Source organism: Schistocerca serialis, chromosome 4 (genome assembly GCF_023864345.2).
Source record: "Schistocerca serialis cubense isolate TAMUIC-IGC-003099 chromosome 4, iqSchSeri2.2, whole genome shotgun sequence".
Lineage (NCBI taxonomy): Eukaryota > Metazoa > Arthropoda > Insecta > Orthoptera > Acrididae > Schistocerca > Schistocerca serialis.
Window position 1 is genome coordinate 702,310,487 of NC_064641.1, and position 19,060 is coordinate 702,329,546.

Consider the following 19,060-nt stretch of genomic DNA (forward strand, 5'->3'; position numbering starts at 1 on the left):
AACAGTTTTTTTACCTGTCAAGCAAGTTACAAATAAAAATTATGAAGGGAAATTCAAAATTTAGGCGTCCAGTATCACCTTGACAGAAGCCAATGATTTGCCTACAGTATGTACAGATGGACAGTTTTGTGTACCTCAACAATGTTTACATATATAATTATACTACCTGATGTTCGTCATCAATTTATTACAGTTCTTATTTTAAACTTCCACATGCCACATCAGCTTCATTCCCAGTTTTTCTTTTCGATATTCCACAGGAAAAATCGTGAGTAAAGCACATTGAACAAGATGTATATCGTTTACTTTGCAGCGGATTCCTTCAGTGTATAAAATAAAATAATTTAGCTTAGTACTGTCTTCCAGTACAGATTAAGACCTTTTCGCCTTAACAGTCAGTGGGGACTAGATCGTATTAGTTCACACAGCTGCTCGGCAAGTGGGCTACACTATGGCCTGTCACAATATTTTTCCTGAGAAATCTTGATGTGACGCTCACATGATGTGACGTGTCGATAACGTTCCATTGATGGTGTGTGTGAATGCCACCATTTGAACTGCAGAGGAGAATCTTTTGACGCAATGGACGTGATGGCGACGTTTTGTCAAGTGTGAATCCACCTTAATTATCTAATGATGCTCTGAACTCCTCATGTAATGTGGAAAAACACTTGTCTGAGTAGGGTAATTTCACTACCTCAAAGGTTGGTAGCGACATTGCGATTGCTATCAACAAAAAGAAGTCACTTGGAATTTTTGACGGCGATGTCCAGACAAGCACTAGCAAACAATACCTGATGCATGAGAAGCTACACTCCTGGAAATTGAAATAAGAACACCGTGAATTCATTGTCCCAGGAAGGGGAAACTTTATTGACACATTCCTGGGGTCAGATACATCACATGATCACACTGACAGAACCACAGGCACATAGACACAGGCAACAGAGCATGCACAATGTCGGCACTAGTACAGTGTATATCCACCTTTCGCAGCAATGCAGGCTGCTATTCTCCCATGGAGACGATCGTAGAGATGTTGGATGTAGTCCTGTGGAACGGCTTGCCATGCCATTTCCACCTGGCGCCTCAGTTGGACCAGCGTTCGTGCTGGACGTGCAGACCGCGTGAGACGACGCTTCATCCAGTCCCAAACATGCTCAATGGGGGACAGATCCGGAGATCTTGCTGGCCAGGGTAGTTGACTTACACCTTCTAGAGCACGTTGGGTGGCACGGGATACATGCGGACGTGCATTGTCCTGTTGGAACAGCAAGTTCCCTTGCCGGTCTAGGAATGGTAGAACGATGGGTTTGATGACGGTTTGGATGTACCGTGCACTATTCAGTGTCCCCTCGACGATCACCAGTGGTGTACGGCCAGTGTAGGAGATCGCTCCCCACACCATGATGCTGGGTGTTGGCCCTGTGTGCCTCGGTCGTATGCAGTCCTGATTGTGGCGCTCACCTGCACGGCGCCAAACACGCATACGACCATCACTGGCACCAAGGCAGAAGCGACTCTCATCGCTGAAGACGACACGTCTCCATTCGTCCCTCCATTCACGCCTGTCGCGACACCACTGGAGGCGGGCTGCACGATGTTGGGGCGTGAGCGGAAGACGGCCTAACGGTGTGCGGGACCGTAGCCCAGTTTCATGGAGACGGTTGCGAATGGTCCTCGCCGATACCCCAGGAGCAACAGTGTCCCTAATTTGCTGGGAAGTGGCGGTGCGGTCCCCTACGGCACTGCGTAGGATCCTACGGTCTTGGCGTGCATCCGTGCGTCGCTGCGGTCCGGTCCCAGGTCGACGGGCACGTGCACCTTCCGCCGACCACTGGCGACAACATCGATGTACTGTGGAGACCTCACGCCCCTCGTGTTGAGCAATTCGGCGGTACGTCCACCCGGCCTCCCGCATGCCCACTACACGCCCTTGCTCAAAGGCCGTCAACTGCACATACGGTTCACGTCCACGCTGTCGCGGCATGCTACCAGTGTTAAAGACTGCGATGGAGCTCCGTATGCCACGGCAAACTGGCTGACACTGACGGCGGCGGTGCACAAATGCTGCGCAGCTAGCGCCATTCGACGGCCAACACCGCGGTTCCTGGTGTGTCCGCTGTGCCGTGCGTGTGATAATTGCTTGTACAGCCCACTCGCAGTGTCCGGAGCAAGTATGGTGGGTCTGACACACCGGTGTCAATGTGTTCTTTTTTCCATTTCCAGGAGTGTATATAACTGTGCTGAATAAGTATTTCACGAAGACAAATAAAGCATTTGAATTACACAATACATCAGTTGTTACAAGTTACAGATAACGTTTTTATATTTTAAACATATTTTGAACTACATATATTCTAACAAATTATATGACAGTGCTATGTTTCATTTTATTTATGAAAATATGGGAATTTGCAATTTTTTGACTGAATGCTATTAGCATGCATAATAAGTCTTGGCATCAGAATATAAAACTCTATTCGCAGCTCTAGATAAGGATTCAGAGTCCATACGAAATGGTTTACTTTTAATATTGTGATAGTGATTTATATCTCTCAGTGCAAATGTGTTGTGGACAGGTGTTTACGCAGAGAGACTGTTGCTTCTAATTCTGAGAGAACGAGAAAAAAATTTAAAACAAAAGATAAGGGACTAATATCAAATTGCATGAAACAGATGAGAGGTGACTGTGAAGTAAAACAGTAAATGTTGTGTGGGTGAGACCTGCTTAAAAACAATGGTTGACAGTGAAACATCACAGTAAATACAGAAGCAACATGAGACCAAACTGAAAAAATTTGCATTTTAGCCCACTTATTATTTTAACAAGCTAATTCACTATCAAAGACTACAATTGTCACTGATTTACGCAGACACATAACATTATCATACATACACCGACAAGCGAAAGCATTATGACCACTGCCCACTGTGCTGTTGGATGTCACCTGGTGGCGTTATGGGCATGTGATGCAGTAACAAAAGCATGTAAGCACAGCGGACGTTGGAAGGGGATCACCCTAACGAAGATATTTGCTGCAAATGGGAAATCCATTGAGATAAGCAACTTTGACAAAGGCAGGTTATTATTATGCAGAACTTATGAACGAGTATCTCTAAAATGGCGAAATTGGTCGAATATTCAAGTGCTGTTGTCCTGCACATCTTCTACAAGAGGTAGAAGGATAATGATGCTATCACTAGGCGCCAAATGGTTCGACATCAGCGACTCTTCACAGAACATACGGTTCAGAGGCTTGTCTGCTCTGTAAAGCAGGATAGATAGTGATCTGTGGCATATCTGCCAAAAAGGCACAATGCTGGTACATGCACAAGTGTTTTGGAGCACACCGTTCACCATACATTGTCGAACATGGAGCTCTACAGCAGACCACCCAACGACAGAGTCAATTACGATTGCAGTGGGCACAGGACTATCAGGATCTGGCCGTCAATCAATGGAAACGTTTAGGCTCTTTGGGTGAATCATATTTTTTCTACACTAGGTCAATGACAGTCTAGACAAATGCCATCACTGAAGTGAAAGATGACTCAAAACGTACAGTGTGCCACGAATGCAGGGTGGTGGAAATAATATCATGCAGTGGGAGACATTCTCCTCCACTTGCATAAGATCTGTGGTAGCAATCGAAGACACACTGACAGCTGCAACCACTTGCATCCCGTCATGCTTGATGTCTTCCCATATGGCGATATCATCTTTCAGCAGTATAATTGTCTTTGGCTAGATGCCAGAACCATGCTTAATTGATCTGAGAAGCAACATTTGAACTCACGTTGATGTCTCGGCGACAAAATTCGCCTGATGTAAATCCTATGGAACACATCCGTATCGCTATCGAACGCCATCATCGCGTACGCAAATCAGTGGTCCATTGTTTATGTGAAGTATATGACCTGAGTATAGACATTCAATGCCACATACCTCCACAAACCTACCAACAAACTATCAGATCCCCGATACGCAGTTTCAGTGATGATGTATTTCGTTCCAGAGACAGACAAACAAGCTGTTACGCAAGTGGTGATAATGTTTTGACTCATCAGTACTCACTCCGTCTTCAGGCCACGAGTGGACTACCGGGACCATCCGACCGCCGTTTCATCCGCAGAGGAGGATGCAGATGGGACGGGCGTAGGGTCAGCACACCGCTCTCCCGGTCGCTATGATGGTATTATTGACCGAAGCCGCTACTATTCGGTCCAGTAGCTCCTCAATTGGCATCATGAGGCTTAGTGCACCTCGAAAAATGGCAATAGCGCATGGTGGCTGGATGGTCACCCATCCAAGTGCCGACCACGCCCAACATCGCTTAACTTCGGTGATCTCCCAGGAAATGGTGTATCCACTGCGGCAAGGCCGTTGCCTTTCGGGTCATTAGTGAATGTTTCAAATATTAGACTGCAGCATCTGTTGGAAATAGTAAAGCTATGAACTGTCAGGACTGATCAAAGATACAATATGGCTAGATAAATTTCGCACAAAATATAGTAAATACTCAAGGCATCAGTGAAACATATTATAAAATACTGTCATGTCGAAGGCGATTGAGAGAGGGTAATGGTTTTTTCATATGTGAAATTCATTTAAACTGACAAATGGATATTAAATTTTCAATCATTTTTCATGTGCAGAACAAATGCAGTGTTAAGTTAGTGTTTGGAGTATGGACACAGGATGCAATACTCATATTTAAGATCTGACTTTTTCACCACAGTACATATAGCTCTGGCTGCTTATGATGATATTACTATTGCTGTTTTACAAGACTTGGACTATATGTCAGTGGAATGGGAAATTGATAAGATTGGCACTCTCAGTAATAGTAATCAGTTTGCAAAATGCAGGACCTTTTTAGGGAAACTCAGATTCAGGCTAATAGTATTAAAAGTGGTAAACATAATACAAAATTTTAATCCTTATATCTGTGAAGATAAAAAGGTGGTTACAGTAAAATTAATGCATGAAAACATCGTGTGATTAAAAAATAATGTCAATGAACTTGTGATATGTTTAAATGAACTGCAGCTTGCAGGTCATGCTGATGTAAAATGTGTTTCTGAGCAGTTTTTAACCACTGACATAGGAATATTGAACATGGATTGATATATTATCGAGGCATCTGGTCACTGTATCTTAAACTTGGGAAAAATAGCAGCTTTCACTTGCATTAAGCACGATTACGAAAAAACTGACAGATTTCACAGAAACCAGCATTTTGGAGCTTGTGCAGCAGACAGAGATGTGCACAGAAAATAATAAGGATCACACAACAGTTTTTAATTATTTATTAAGCAGCCTGATCCATTACAAAGCTTGTTAACTTTCAAGTAAAGTGTGGTGGCACTAAACTGGGATTGTAATTTCAAATTTTTAGTGTATGCCTATTCTAGCGTTATATTTCAACCTTTTGTCATTTCATTTCATCTAACTCCGCACACATAATTTTCAACAGGAGTTGTAAGAACTACAAATTTTTAAAATCAGTATGTGTGACATAAATAAGAGGAATTAAACTGATGGGGTTGTAAATGAAAAACGAATTGCGAAATGAGGTATTACAGAAGTATTTGGTAAATAAAAGCTGGAAAGAGGTACACAACAATCTCGGTATTAATGAAAAATACAATGAATTCAGTAAAACAGTCATATGTTAATTTGAACCAGTTGCACAAACTGTTGGTTAGCCTTTGTTCTCGAAACAGTGTGGGATCTACATTGTACCAGCATGGAATAGTATCTAACTAAAATATAAACTCTAAATACGCTGTTTGACGACTTTGGGTTGGTTTAGACAGGTGGTCAGAGAATAAGTTTGTTGAGCATAAAAGAATAACTGTAGAATCAGACAGTGGTGATGAGATTTTATGCCTCTTAATGGCAGACTGGAAAAGGAAATGAAAATCAAAAATAGACACATTATTTCAAATAACATATTGAACCTGTATTTATAAATGGATCTCACCTGCCATAGGTTGCTGTATCCAGTCATTTTAATCTTACAAGTAAGAAATTTTAGTATATGATTGACTGGTGAGCTGCACCTGTGTCTCAGCATAATTCCATTCTTTACTATATTTGTAACACATGACATTAACTGGGATTAATTTTTTTTTTTACTTCAAACATTCATGTCACTTCTCTGTAAGAGTAGTTCTATTTTGTAAATAAAATGGGAGCTGAAAGAACTTCACATTTATCTCCAGTTCACAATTTTTATATTCCTGTATTACTACTGCTACAGAATTAGAGAGCAATTTTTATTTATGTGTCAAAAGCAGAACCATAACAGGTTAAGCCATACTGCAAAAAATACTCATCTCTCAAGAATAATTAGACAGGACACCCAAAATTAATTTTATTCTCCCTGAAATTGGAGGCGTTTTCCATATCCTGTTCTTTCAGCAGACAGTATATTATTCCAACCTTTCTCCTTATGGGTTCTGTTTAGTTTAAACAGCCCAATAGCTCAGGAGTATGTTTTCTTGTTTAGTGGAATTATTATGATTCCATGTTAATCAATGCTGAAAAGCATCAAAATTTTCTCTTTCCTAGAACAGATTTCTGCCCTTATATGATAATAAAAGTCTGTATATGGTGTCAGTATGAGAGAATACAAAGAGAAGATAACTTTACCCAGAATGTGAAGACAGTTTCCAGGAGCAGATGTGTTTAACATACTTCCACTTTCTTCTGAAGCATGTTATACAGAACTTCTTAAAATTTTCAAAGACCTTCTGGAATGAGACACACCTTATTTAAAAACATAGTACTTTAGGAAACATGAGGAAGCTAAAAAAATGGAATTATAATCTGCAGGCACCCGATAAACATTTGCATTGCAGTTGTAGTTTCATCTGCAGTAAATATAACAATACACTTTTTGCTACATATGGCACTCACTGTAGATTGTAACTCAATGAATTTCTCACAGTTTAATTTTGAGTTGATATTATCACACAAACATAAAACCTAATACATGATAAAATAATTTCGCAATTTATTCCCATAAGCACAAAGCACTACATACAACAACGTAATTCCATTTTTCAGGAGCTATGTTTATGGCGACTCAAATTTTTGTGACTAAGAATGTAATGGAATTAATATCATTCCTTCTTTACATACTTATAAACTGAAAGATTGTTAATGATATTTTTCCAGAATGTCTAAAACAGAGAGTAATCATTCTAGTACACAAAAATGAGTGATAAATCCTAATAATTATCGTCCAGTTTCTCTGGTACACATTTTATGCACAATATTTGAATATTGTTTATAAAAGAAAATTTGCCTGTATTTTTCTAAAACAAAAAAATTTATTGACTAAGTCTCAATATAGTTTTAGGTCCCAGCTACCAACAGTTAAAGCTGTTGAGAATATTATTTATTTTGTGCAGTGCTCTTCTGAATCAAAAGTATCTGCTGAAAGCACAATAGTGGACATGAGGAAGACATTTGGTTCTGTAAATCACCAAATATTACTGGAGAAACTATGGTATTGTGGCTTTAGGAACCTGGAACTCTGCCTCATTAAATTCTATCTCAGTAACAGCAAACAAAGTGTAAGCTAATATGATCAAAAGTCACAGCTTCTAAATTTTACTGGCAGGGTCCCACGAGAATCAGCACTTGCACCAGTAATGTTTATAATATTTGTAAATGACCTGACCAGAATCATGCCTTGTAAATCTGTACATTACGAAGCTAATAGAACTTCCATCAGTTCTGGAAAGGACATAAGCGAACTGAAGGAGCAGAATGAAGATTTACCTAATGTATTCTCATATGTGGCTTGAAGGCAGTGAGTTACCTATTAACTATGAACATTTCTTTCAGCTTTTCTAATGTTGATGTTGAGGCCACTGCAATCAGACTCCTTGGCATATATCTAAAGACCAAAATAACTAGAGAGAGTCACACAGACTACATATCCCAAAAGCTTTCACAAGTTATCTATCTACCAAAAAAAGTATGCAAATTTGTTGCTGAAAAGCTGCTATTTAAAAGTTTTTCATTATCACCTAAGATATGGCCTTCTCCCATATGATTATATCTGAGGGGCCAGGAAAATTTTTATGTGACAAAATAAAGTGAGTGGGAGCATCTCTGGTGTTACCAATAGTAACATATCATATAGTCCTTCTTTCAAAGAATTATAAATAATGACAGTTCTACCTCTTCTTATATATAAGTGCCTTTTCTAAATAAAAGTAGTCTGTTCATAATCATAATAATTGTGGAAAATTAAAAGTGATACATCTGCAATTCAGTTTTAAGAAAGTTAAAAATATGTGTGTATAAAATACCTCAACACATTACCTGTCTAGGCAAATGCTAACTCTCTCTGTTTCCCTAAAGATAAGACCAAAAATGGCTGAAAAATAAGGCATTAAACACTTTTAAATGATTTCATAACTTTTTAAAAGATCACTTGATTTACCAAATAACTCATAATACTGTTTGGTTGTAACTTGTTTCTATGCATTTTTGCTTCTTCTGGTATCTTGTCTTATGCACATAATAAATATGCATGACACCTAATAATGTTTGGCTAGTATTTTACTGTGAACCATATTGGAAATTTCTTTTGTATGCCTTCTTTTTTATTGTCTGTACTTTAGTAAGTATCTTAACAACGTTTTGTTCCATATATATCTATTAATCACATATGGAAATCTTTGTGTATCATCTATATTGTAACATTATGTATATTGTGTTATTTAACATACTTTAATTACGTGTACTACGTCTGCCTCCATAGCTGAGTGGTCAGTGTAGCTGAGTGCATGCAGAGGTCTTGGGCTCGAATCCCAGCTAGGTTGAAGATTTTATCCGTTTTCAGGCTGGATGTTGCATTGTCCTGATGTCATTTCATTATAACTGATGCACAACTCACTGAAGAGGCGTCAAATAAAAAGACTTGCTCTAGATGACTGGACAACCCTTGCTGCTGTCTCCCAGCTGCTAATGGCATATGATCATTTCATTTCATGTGTAGTATCATAGTGTACATAAGTAGGTTTTATAACATATCAGTCATATTTTACGAAAGCTATTGTTCGTTACTCATAATGATACCAATTGTATGCAAATGCAATGCTTAAAGATGGATGAAAGAAGTAAACAAATATAAATAAAGTATTAGAAAACGTTCTGTGCTGTCCTACAGCTTAAGAGAAATAAGTACCAGACTGTCTATAACTTTGAAATTACAATATTTCTTCAATGGATAATAAATTTATAATGTCCTACAGTTGAATGAATCCAAATATTCGTGAACTAGCTTCTATTATTTTTGCTTATAGAGAGTATGGCAACAATGATGGGAACCCAGATCTGTTATGGTTATTAGAACATACATTCATGGGGAGCATGCACAATTGCAAGCTGTTAGTTGACGGCACAGCTCATTCTGTCACCATTCAGTAGCCTACCACTTCCACTACGCAATGTGTTGTTTTAATCCTTTTCAGTGAAAAACAATTTTGTTGTGTGAGGGCCAGTTGTACTAACCACTGCGTACAACAATAAAATTTAGGAATCAAGTTTCATATATTTCTTAAGAACAAAGCAACAACACAAAAATTGATAAATACTGTAAAAATGCTGATTTGTATTCAGTTGATGGTGCTTACATGTGTTCAGTATATTATGAAAGAAACTTGAAAATGGAACTGTGGAATCCTTCTGTAAAATTATGAGAGAGGCTTGAAAAAGGAACTGTTGAATCCTTCTGAAAAATGCAAGTTGAAAGATGATGCTGTTAAACCTCTATATTTCCCATTTTCCAGACTTGATTTAGGGAGTAGTAACCCTCCAGGAAAGTTGAGAGCACTAATGTGGTGCTTCCTGGACTCGGTATGCGCACTGGACCCGTTTTGAATCTGCCTGGAGGATTAACGATGAGAGCCGGTATGCCAGCCAGCGGTTTTTCACATCCCACTAGGTGAATACCAGGTTGGTCCACACATTCCACCTCAGTTACACGACTCGCACACATTTAAAAAACGTTTGCACTATTTCATGGCTTACACTAGATGTCGACAGTTGGGGTACTCTAACTCCATACCAGGGGGTTCGGGGTGGCGACAGAAAGGGCATCCTTCCACCCTCTGCGATTAACACCGCCAAATCCATAGTAACAAGGCCGACCCCGCATTGAAGTGGGACAAAGGTCCAAGGGAAATAAATGATTTAGGGAGTAGTAACGAGCTTAATAATGACAGAAAAACCAGATACAAAATCGAAGTTACCATAAAGAAGTAGAAGAGATTTTAGCAGTAGATATATTACCAACGACTTCAGAAATTAATAGTAAGAAAAACATTCATTATTAGAAAAGTTACAACATATCTTTCTAGAATAAAGGAAGGAAAGCCCATTAATATAATTAATGTTTTTAATGTGTAATTAGAAAACACCATTTGTATCATTGTTATAAATATTACTGATAATCTGTCCCCCAAGATGGTCAAAGATATATAAGTTTACGGGCTTTCATAGATATTGTGATTGAGGGTCAAAATCTAGATTTCTTCCACACCATTGACACTTCTACTCCTCTGCTGGGATCCCTAAAGAGGGCTCGAAATATGGATTATTGAGAAGAAACAGAACATAGCATTGCCTAACATCCCAAAAGATTTTACCTTCAGTGGTGAAATTGGTTGACATTCTTCAGAGGCTTTTATACTAGCATTTCACCATTCACAGAAAAAATAACACAGATGAATGTTAGAAAATAAACTACCTTGAACAAAGTATTACACAGAGAAAAATATTTAGAAGGCATTTTTGTTTGTTTATTTAACTAATAAATAATTTAATCATTGTAATACACTATGAAATATCCTGAACATAATCACAGTTTTGTATGAATTAATCAAGTGTTACATCACCGCTTACAGGAAATTTGCATGTGATATGTACCACATATTCTAGTAACTGGGGCTTCTAGAGATGATTGTAGTACTAATAGTAGCGATTTCTTTTATTCCTGGATGTCTTTTATAAAGATATTAAACATTTCATAGTATTACAATTTAAGAACAAGAAAAATGGCCTAATTTACATTTACAGATATTTCAAATTAATTTACTGTTCCATATATTAATGTACCACAATGATGTAGAAACAAACATTTTATTTTCATGTACAAACTCAGATGTTTACATGGCTACATGTTGAACATTTACAAGCTTCCTTTTAATGTAAATATGAATTAGCAATTTCTGCCTATCGGGTTTTACATATTATGCAATAGAAATTCTTGTTTCGAATAAAAGGAACTGCCAAGGAGAAATTCTTTTTCTTTTCAAATTTAACTATGGATTTTGACAGACATTTTATACCATTGTGTAAGTGGCAGCATAGTACACCACTTTTTGTGCTTGTAACATCTGTCAAATTTTTTCTGGTATGGTAACTGTGTGCAACATATTTCGTTTGTGTACAGCAGATATCATGAGGGAAGACATATACCATGAAGCTGTAGTCAAAATGTCAAATTCCTTAACATATATCTAAAATAATATTATAGGTGAACACCATATATCATTCTTACAGCATAATCTCAGCAATGAAAACTTTATTTCTCATCACTATGGTTACTTCAGAATTTTGAAATTTCCCAACTAGTGTTACATTTATCACTGATGTAGCACATATAGATGGACAGAAGTAAGTAAGTTGCGTCTTTTTGTAATTGAGCTAAAGGCCATTTGCAGAAGCCCACTCAGTTATATTTTTAAGAACATTGTTCAACATTGTTTCTGTTGCTGTATATATGATTACATTCACGACAATAGTAGTGTCATCTGCAAAAACCAAATAATCCTACATTTTGTGTTTTGTATCAAATGTCATTTACATATCTGAGAAACAATTATGGTCCTAAGATTGAGCCTTCTGGCCCCCATAAGTGATTTTTATCAGAATGAAGAATCCCCCTTCCTTATTTGGATGAATTATTATGTAAAACTTTCTACATTCTTTCGGTTAGGTTGACATTATCCATTTGTTGGTAACACCTCACATTCCAAAAACATAAGTTTATCTAGGACGAAACTGTGATTCACACAGTCAAATGCCTTTGATATGTACTATTTTTTATTTATTTGCTTATAAAATTTGATAACTGAATTGAGCAATTATCCTGAAACCTGAACTGATTTGTTAAGGATCATTGTTTCAGAGGAAGAGTATTATTCTGGGATAAATCACTTTCTAAAAAAAAAATTGGAAAATTATGTAAATAGTGGAATATGTCAGTATTTATGAATATCTCTCCTAACACCTTTGTTATGGATGAGCTTAGATTGTCACACTTCAGTTTCTCTGGGAGACTAAGCAGTTGGTTAATGGTGCATTACGTATTTCAGAAGAAACAGTGCTTATTATGTAGAAACAATACTTCATTGCACTATTGGAAACACCATAAAATCCGAGGGTGCCGTTAGTTTCAGGAAAATATATAATTTTCTGAATTTCAGAAAGGGTAGTGACAAAGATACACATTTTGTTTTATGAGAACTGTTTTTTAACACACTATTTTGATTTTTCTCTTGAACTGACTGTCCCAACATCTCCCACTTTTTGTAAATGATTATTTAAGATATCTGCTATCTATGAGCTTCATATTATCCTGTTCTGTGACCTGTTCTCCCATCTCTCATATCTTTATATTCGACACTGAATTGACTCTGTTGTCAGAATCACTGATCTATGACATTGTGGCTGAAAGAGACAGAGTGAAATGTGAACTCTGTGATTATAGCTACACATTGAAATAATTAGGTTTTTGTTTATCTCTGTTTATTGCTTCCATTGTATGTGTTATTAAAAAAATTGTTCAAATGGTTCTGATCACTAGGGGACTTAACATCTGAGGTAATCAGTCCCTTAGAACTTACAACTACTTAAACCTAACTAACCTAAGGACATCACACACACTCATGCCCAAGGCAGGATTCGAACCTGTGACCATAGTGGTCGCGCGTTTCTAGACTGAAGCGCCTAGAACCGCTCGACCACCATGGACGGCTATGTGTTATTAAGAAGTTATATGTGTATATGTGTTCTTGGTAGTTTCATTTGTGTTATGTGAAATAGATAATTATGTTTATAAGAAACCACAACTGATAGCCCTGATGAGATAGTGACTGCAGAAGAATCCCTCCAATTGTTATTTCAATTTTACTGTGGCAGTTTAAATATGTTTTTCAATGGAAAACTCATCATCAAACGACACCAGTGTGGAATTATCGTGTGTGACATTGAAAATACCACATTTCTGGCATAGAAACGTAAGGATATGGTTTTTGCAAATGAAGTCCCAATTTATTACCACAAATATTTGTAACGAATTCATAAATTATCATTACATTTTGTAATCGCTGGATAACGATATTACTGAGTTGATTTCAGATTTCATGTCCCAACCATTACCAGGTTCCCATATACGGACTTAAAAACGCGTCTTACAGTGGGATTTAAGGAATCAGAATCACACAAAGCTAAAAAATTGCTATCCGAAGTAGAACTAGAACACAAAAAACAATCTACTTTGCTCCGAGAGATGTGTGTTCTTGCTGGATCGCAGGTAACTGATGACTTTTTAAGAACTAAGTTTCTTCTCCTGCTAACAACTAATGCGCCATCTATACGAGCAGCTAGTCAGGATGTAAATCTCGAAGCAATGGTTTCTATGGCCGATAGAATCGTTTAGGTTACGACCCCCAGCCAATTCGTATATAAAAGAGAAACTGTTTTGTCTCCATCTCAAGATGACAGACTTTCCCATCTGTAAATACAGCTTTCTGAGCCAACGACCCAGATTGAGGAACTACGAACTGGGACATGATCGAGAAGCAGACCAAAGTCATCGCAGCATGAACAGAAACATTCCATCTCTTGGTATTAGAAGGTGAATAAATGCACATCCCTATGGTCACTTATTTCAGAATAGTCCGTGAACTCTCAGATGGAAAACTAGGATGCTCATCATTTGGTGTGGAACAGAGTGCGGATGCTAACAATTAATTATCCCGCCATCTGTTCATAACATATGACACCACATCACTTCGATCCCTGATCGAGTCTGGAGCAGACGTATTGCATGGGGGCTTAATTATTATTTTAATGCAAATATTTTTTATTTTTCGTAACTGTATGTCCGATTACGCTGTGTCTCGTAAACGGTTGGCCCTAACTAGTATTATTACGCAATCTGACTACATAGAACAACAACAAAGAATGAAATGAAAATTTTCGTTAACACAATTAATTAATTAAGTCCCCAGCAACTATAAAACCTACAAAGCCAACAGAGCACAAGTGTAGCTGTTCTGTGTGTGGAAGTGTGATTCAACGTACACATCTGGCACGGTTTTTCTTCAATAAGACAAGAAATTTTAAATATCATTTATACTGAAGTAATTAAAAAATAGAAATACTATAATTGCGTAAGGAATGCAGAATTACACTCTAATACAAGAACACAAGCCAGATGCTTTGTTGACTGATCCTGTAATGACGCATTATTTAAGACATTGAGATAATAAAAAGAAAAGGAAAAATTTTTTTCTTTTACCTTCATATATTGACGAAAAGCACTCTAATCATTACAATATATCTCCACACTGACTCGCTACTACCACATCTCAACAAGAACTCCCTACTACGACCTCTCGACAAGAACTCTTCACTACTACATCTCAGCAAGCACTCTGACTACTACGAGTTCTCAACAAGCACTGCCCTTCGCTACTTCTCAATAATCACTGCCAGTGGAGGTGGCGAAACAAAACTCTCTGGCGCTGTGGCTCAGTGTAGCCACCTTTCATATGCCCTTCCTCCACGGGCTAGAATTTGATGGTATTTTTGCCAGCATTGGTGGTGAAAATACCACCAAATTCGTCAAAAAAAATACAGACAAAAATAAAAGATAATATTAATACGTAAATATCACATAATTAGATAAAATTTTGGCTTTGCACTGACCTTTCAATAACCTAATATATAAAATACAGTTGGCAATACAAATTCTTTCATACATGTGGCTTTACATAATAGTTTACACAATACATAAAAAATCGGTTTATACAAATGTTCACATAAAATACTTTTAATTATTCAAAAAAAATAGTTGAAAGTTCCAGCAGCAGCACCCAGCAATGGTCAACAGGTGCAAACACCAACAAGTGACATCATTTTAGTAAAAGCAGTTCCATCTGTGGCACCCAGTAATGTTGAACAGGTGCAGACAGCAAGAAGCAACATTATTTCAGTAGAAGCAGTCCATCAGTGGCACCCAGCAATGTTGAGCAGGTGCAGACAGCAACAAGTGACATTATTTCAGTAGAAGCAGTTCATCAGTGGCACCCAGTAATGTTGAACAGGTGCAGACACCAACAAGTGACATCATTTCAGTAGAAGCAGTTCCATCTGTGGCACCCAGTAATGTTGAGCAAGTGCAGACAGCAACAAGTGACATCACTCAGCAGAAACAGTTCCATTAGTGGCACCCAGCATTGTTGAAGAGGTGCAGATACCAACAAGTGCAATCATGTCAGTAGAAGCAGTCCATCAGTTCCACCCAACAATGTTGACCAAGTGCAGACACCAACAAGTGACATTATTTCAGTACAAGCAGTCCATCAGTGGCACCCAGCAATATTGAGCAGGTGCAGACAGCAACAAGTGACATTATTTCAGTAGAAGCAGTTCATCAGTGGCACCCGGTAATGTTGAGCAGGTGCAGACAGCAACAAGTGACATTATTTCAGTGGAAGCAGTTCCATCTGTGGCACCCAGCAATGTTGAACAGGTACACACAGCAACAAGTCACATTTCTTAGCAGAAGCAGTTCCATTAGTGGCACCCAGCAATATTGAACAAGTGCAGACACCAACAAGTGACTTCATTTCAGTAGAAGCAGTCCATCAGTTGCACCTAGCTATGATGAGCAGGTCCAGAGAGCAGTCCATAATATTCACTATCACTGATCACACTGTTCATCAGAGTTTATAAGCAGAAATTAAACATGTCCTAGTGGCACTAATCATGTAGAAAAAGTACAAGTAACAGTTCATAATATTCACTATCCTAATCACACAGTTCATCAGCAGAAATTAAACATTTCTAAGTGTCACACATCAATGTTGAACAAGTGCAGGTAACAGTTCATAATATTCACCATCACTAATCAGACAGATCAGGCATGAACAATAGTTTGAATGCACATACAAATGCTTTTACAAAATTATTCTCAATGTTCTTACACTAAACATACAAATTCTAATAAACACACAAATGATATCAGATAATTGTCATATTAACTATTACAAATACTCAATATTTATGGGTGTCAGTGCAAGCTACTACAAACAAATAAAATAATATTTGGGAGATAGGTGGGTAGGATTAGGAAAGGAAAACACACAAAACACACTCACTCATCTTTCATCCACATTAAGTACTACTGTGTAATTGAATAGTGTTAACTGTGTAAATGCAATTCTGTCAAAATTTGATGTTCATCATGTGTATCAAGTAGTAGTGGCAGCAATGTATAACAGTCAATAATAGTTAAGTCAATGTCATAGTCATCATGTCAAGACCAATGTTTGCCAAGCCAGATCAAAATGTACGGTTGCTGAACAACTGTAAGTGAGCCAAGATATGCAATTACTTCCTCTCTCCAAAAAAAAATATGTACTGCTTATTGATTTAACAAAGTGTGTGTAGACAATCTTCCTTCTACTTGAGTGTCCTAGTCTGCCATCTTCATCCTCCTTGTTCCATATAGACCAACAAAAACAAAAAAAATATGCTCCTCACTTACTTTACCTCTTATCCACCAAAACTCCAATAATCATCAGCATCACATAATCTCAATACTTCAATAATACCTCTTACGTCGATACATATAAATCTTATCATCAATATCATTTACCTTACCTCTTGTCCACAAAAACTCCAATAATCATCAACTTCATATAATCTCAGTACCTCAATAATACCTCTTCGATACGTCGACACATATAAACCTTATCGCCAATATCATTTGACTTCCATAACAACTCTTTCCTCTAGTCAGTCTCCTCGAACAAGTACAGATAAAATCCTAATGCAAATCTCATCATCCCATACAATCCGAAGACACACTGTCAACACACAACCTCTGTGTAATTCATCTGACCCAAATCTTCTACTCATTATAAATTATAAGATGGATTTTGATTACCTTGTCCATCATTAAATAAAAGAAATGCATACATGACCTCTAACAGACTTAGTTTGAATAACTCTCAGTAATTAAGTACGATTACGGAGTGTGAATGATCATAATATTTCACAGTGTGTACACCACTTCAAGAATTATGGCAAACAGAAGCAAACATGTGGAGTATTTCTTGTGTCAAGTGTCACTTCCTATTTCAATTGCTCACAAAAATGCAGTGTAATAACTGTCAATGGTCTAAACCTAGTTTTGGTATGTCATGTCGTTAGCTTCCTTCCTATTAGCATAAATTTATACAGCTTCCATAAAACCTCCAGCTCATGTGACTTCTACGAAGTTTCTTGTACTAATGTCGTTTATGTCGAATTATAACAGTTCATTTTCCTATCTTAAAAATATAAGGCACTGAGCGTAAGAAAAACACGTAATAGCGAGTAAATATACCAGTAGAGAACAGAATGTCAACAAGTGGATGCAGCACAATTCTTACAACGAGGCTCTGCCAAGCGAACAATCTATAATTAATACAATAGTGTGACCTAAACTCTATGTTTGTACACAGTATATCAGCATTTCTATATACCAAATTAAAGAGTAGTTATGACAACAAACAGAAATGTATAAATATGCAATCCATAGGCATAGCAGCAAACATATATCTTACGTAATAAACAGGTCATTAGCATCATATCAGCATAAGCAAATAAATGTTCATATGTCATCTTAATAAGTAAACATGAAGGCGCAAGCAGATAAATCACAAAGTATAACTTACATACATATCAGCACAACTAATCAGGTGACAATTATAATTTAAATAGATAAGCACAGTAGACACATAATAAAAAAATATGACATCAGTGAAAAAGCAGTGCAGCCATATATACAAATAACAACCCTGTTCATTAAGAAAACATTGTCAAAAATCAGCAAATGTACGCAAGCACGTCGCTTCACAAGTAAATTCATAGAACATGAAATTAGGACAAAGTATGAATCACGTAATTGCGAGCAGCAAATTACGTCTAAAGTACGTACCTAGGTGGAAATATGTTACCCGGAAAATAAACTCCATTAATAGTTACCTTTTTAGTTTATTAGTTTCTTCTTGGAAATTACATTCTTTCTGAAATTTTCTCGATAGCAAGTCCTCTTAACGTCGGAGACACACAGAATTGACCTGAAGTTCTTAAATATTTTATACAACCGTATCCTGAAAAATACTGAACGTTAATAACACAATTCATCAAGTCACTATAGCTTTCACTGAATTTAGTCGGAGAAATTAGACTGTGTATTTGTTTACGGCTGTCAGTGCATTCGCACTGAGCGCTCGATCAGCTGTAGGCGCGTGACGTAGGAAGTGATTGTTTGCGGTTAACGACTGCCTTGTGCGGCGCGCAGACTTGACTGTTGCTTTGAGTATGTGCCGCCGCCAAAACACAGCGCGGTATCCTTGTATTCTCTGCATGTTTACGTAAACTGTTGGTTTCTCGAAAGTATGTCATTCCACAAAAATTTTAACGTTTGATATATGATGTATTCCCTTAGAGCGTCGTGATTTAAGAGTTTCTACTTCAACAGTGTTATCATGAATAATTTTGCGAATTCTATATGGACCGTTGTAAAGCAGAAAAAATTTGCGACACAAGCCTTTTCCTTTGTGAGACAAACGATGAGACTTAATTAATACCTTCTGACCAACTGACAAGATTTTTTAAACGACCAGGACGCTTAGCTGATTTCTCTCTTCTAGCAGATGCAATATTTTGCAGAGCCATGTTCACAAC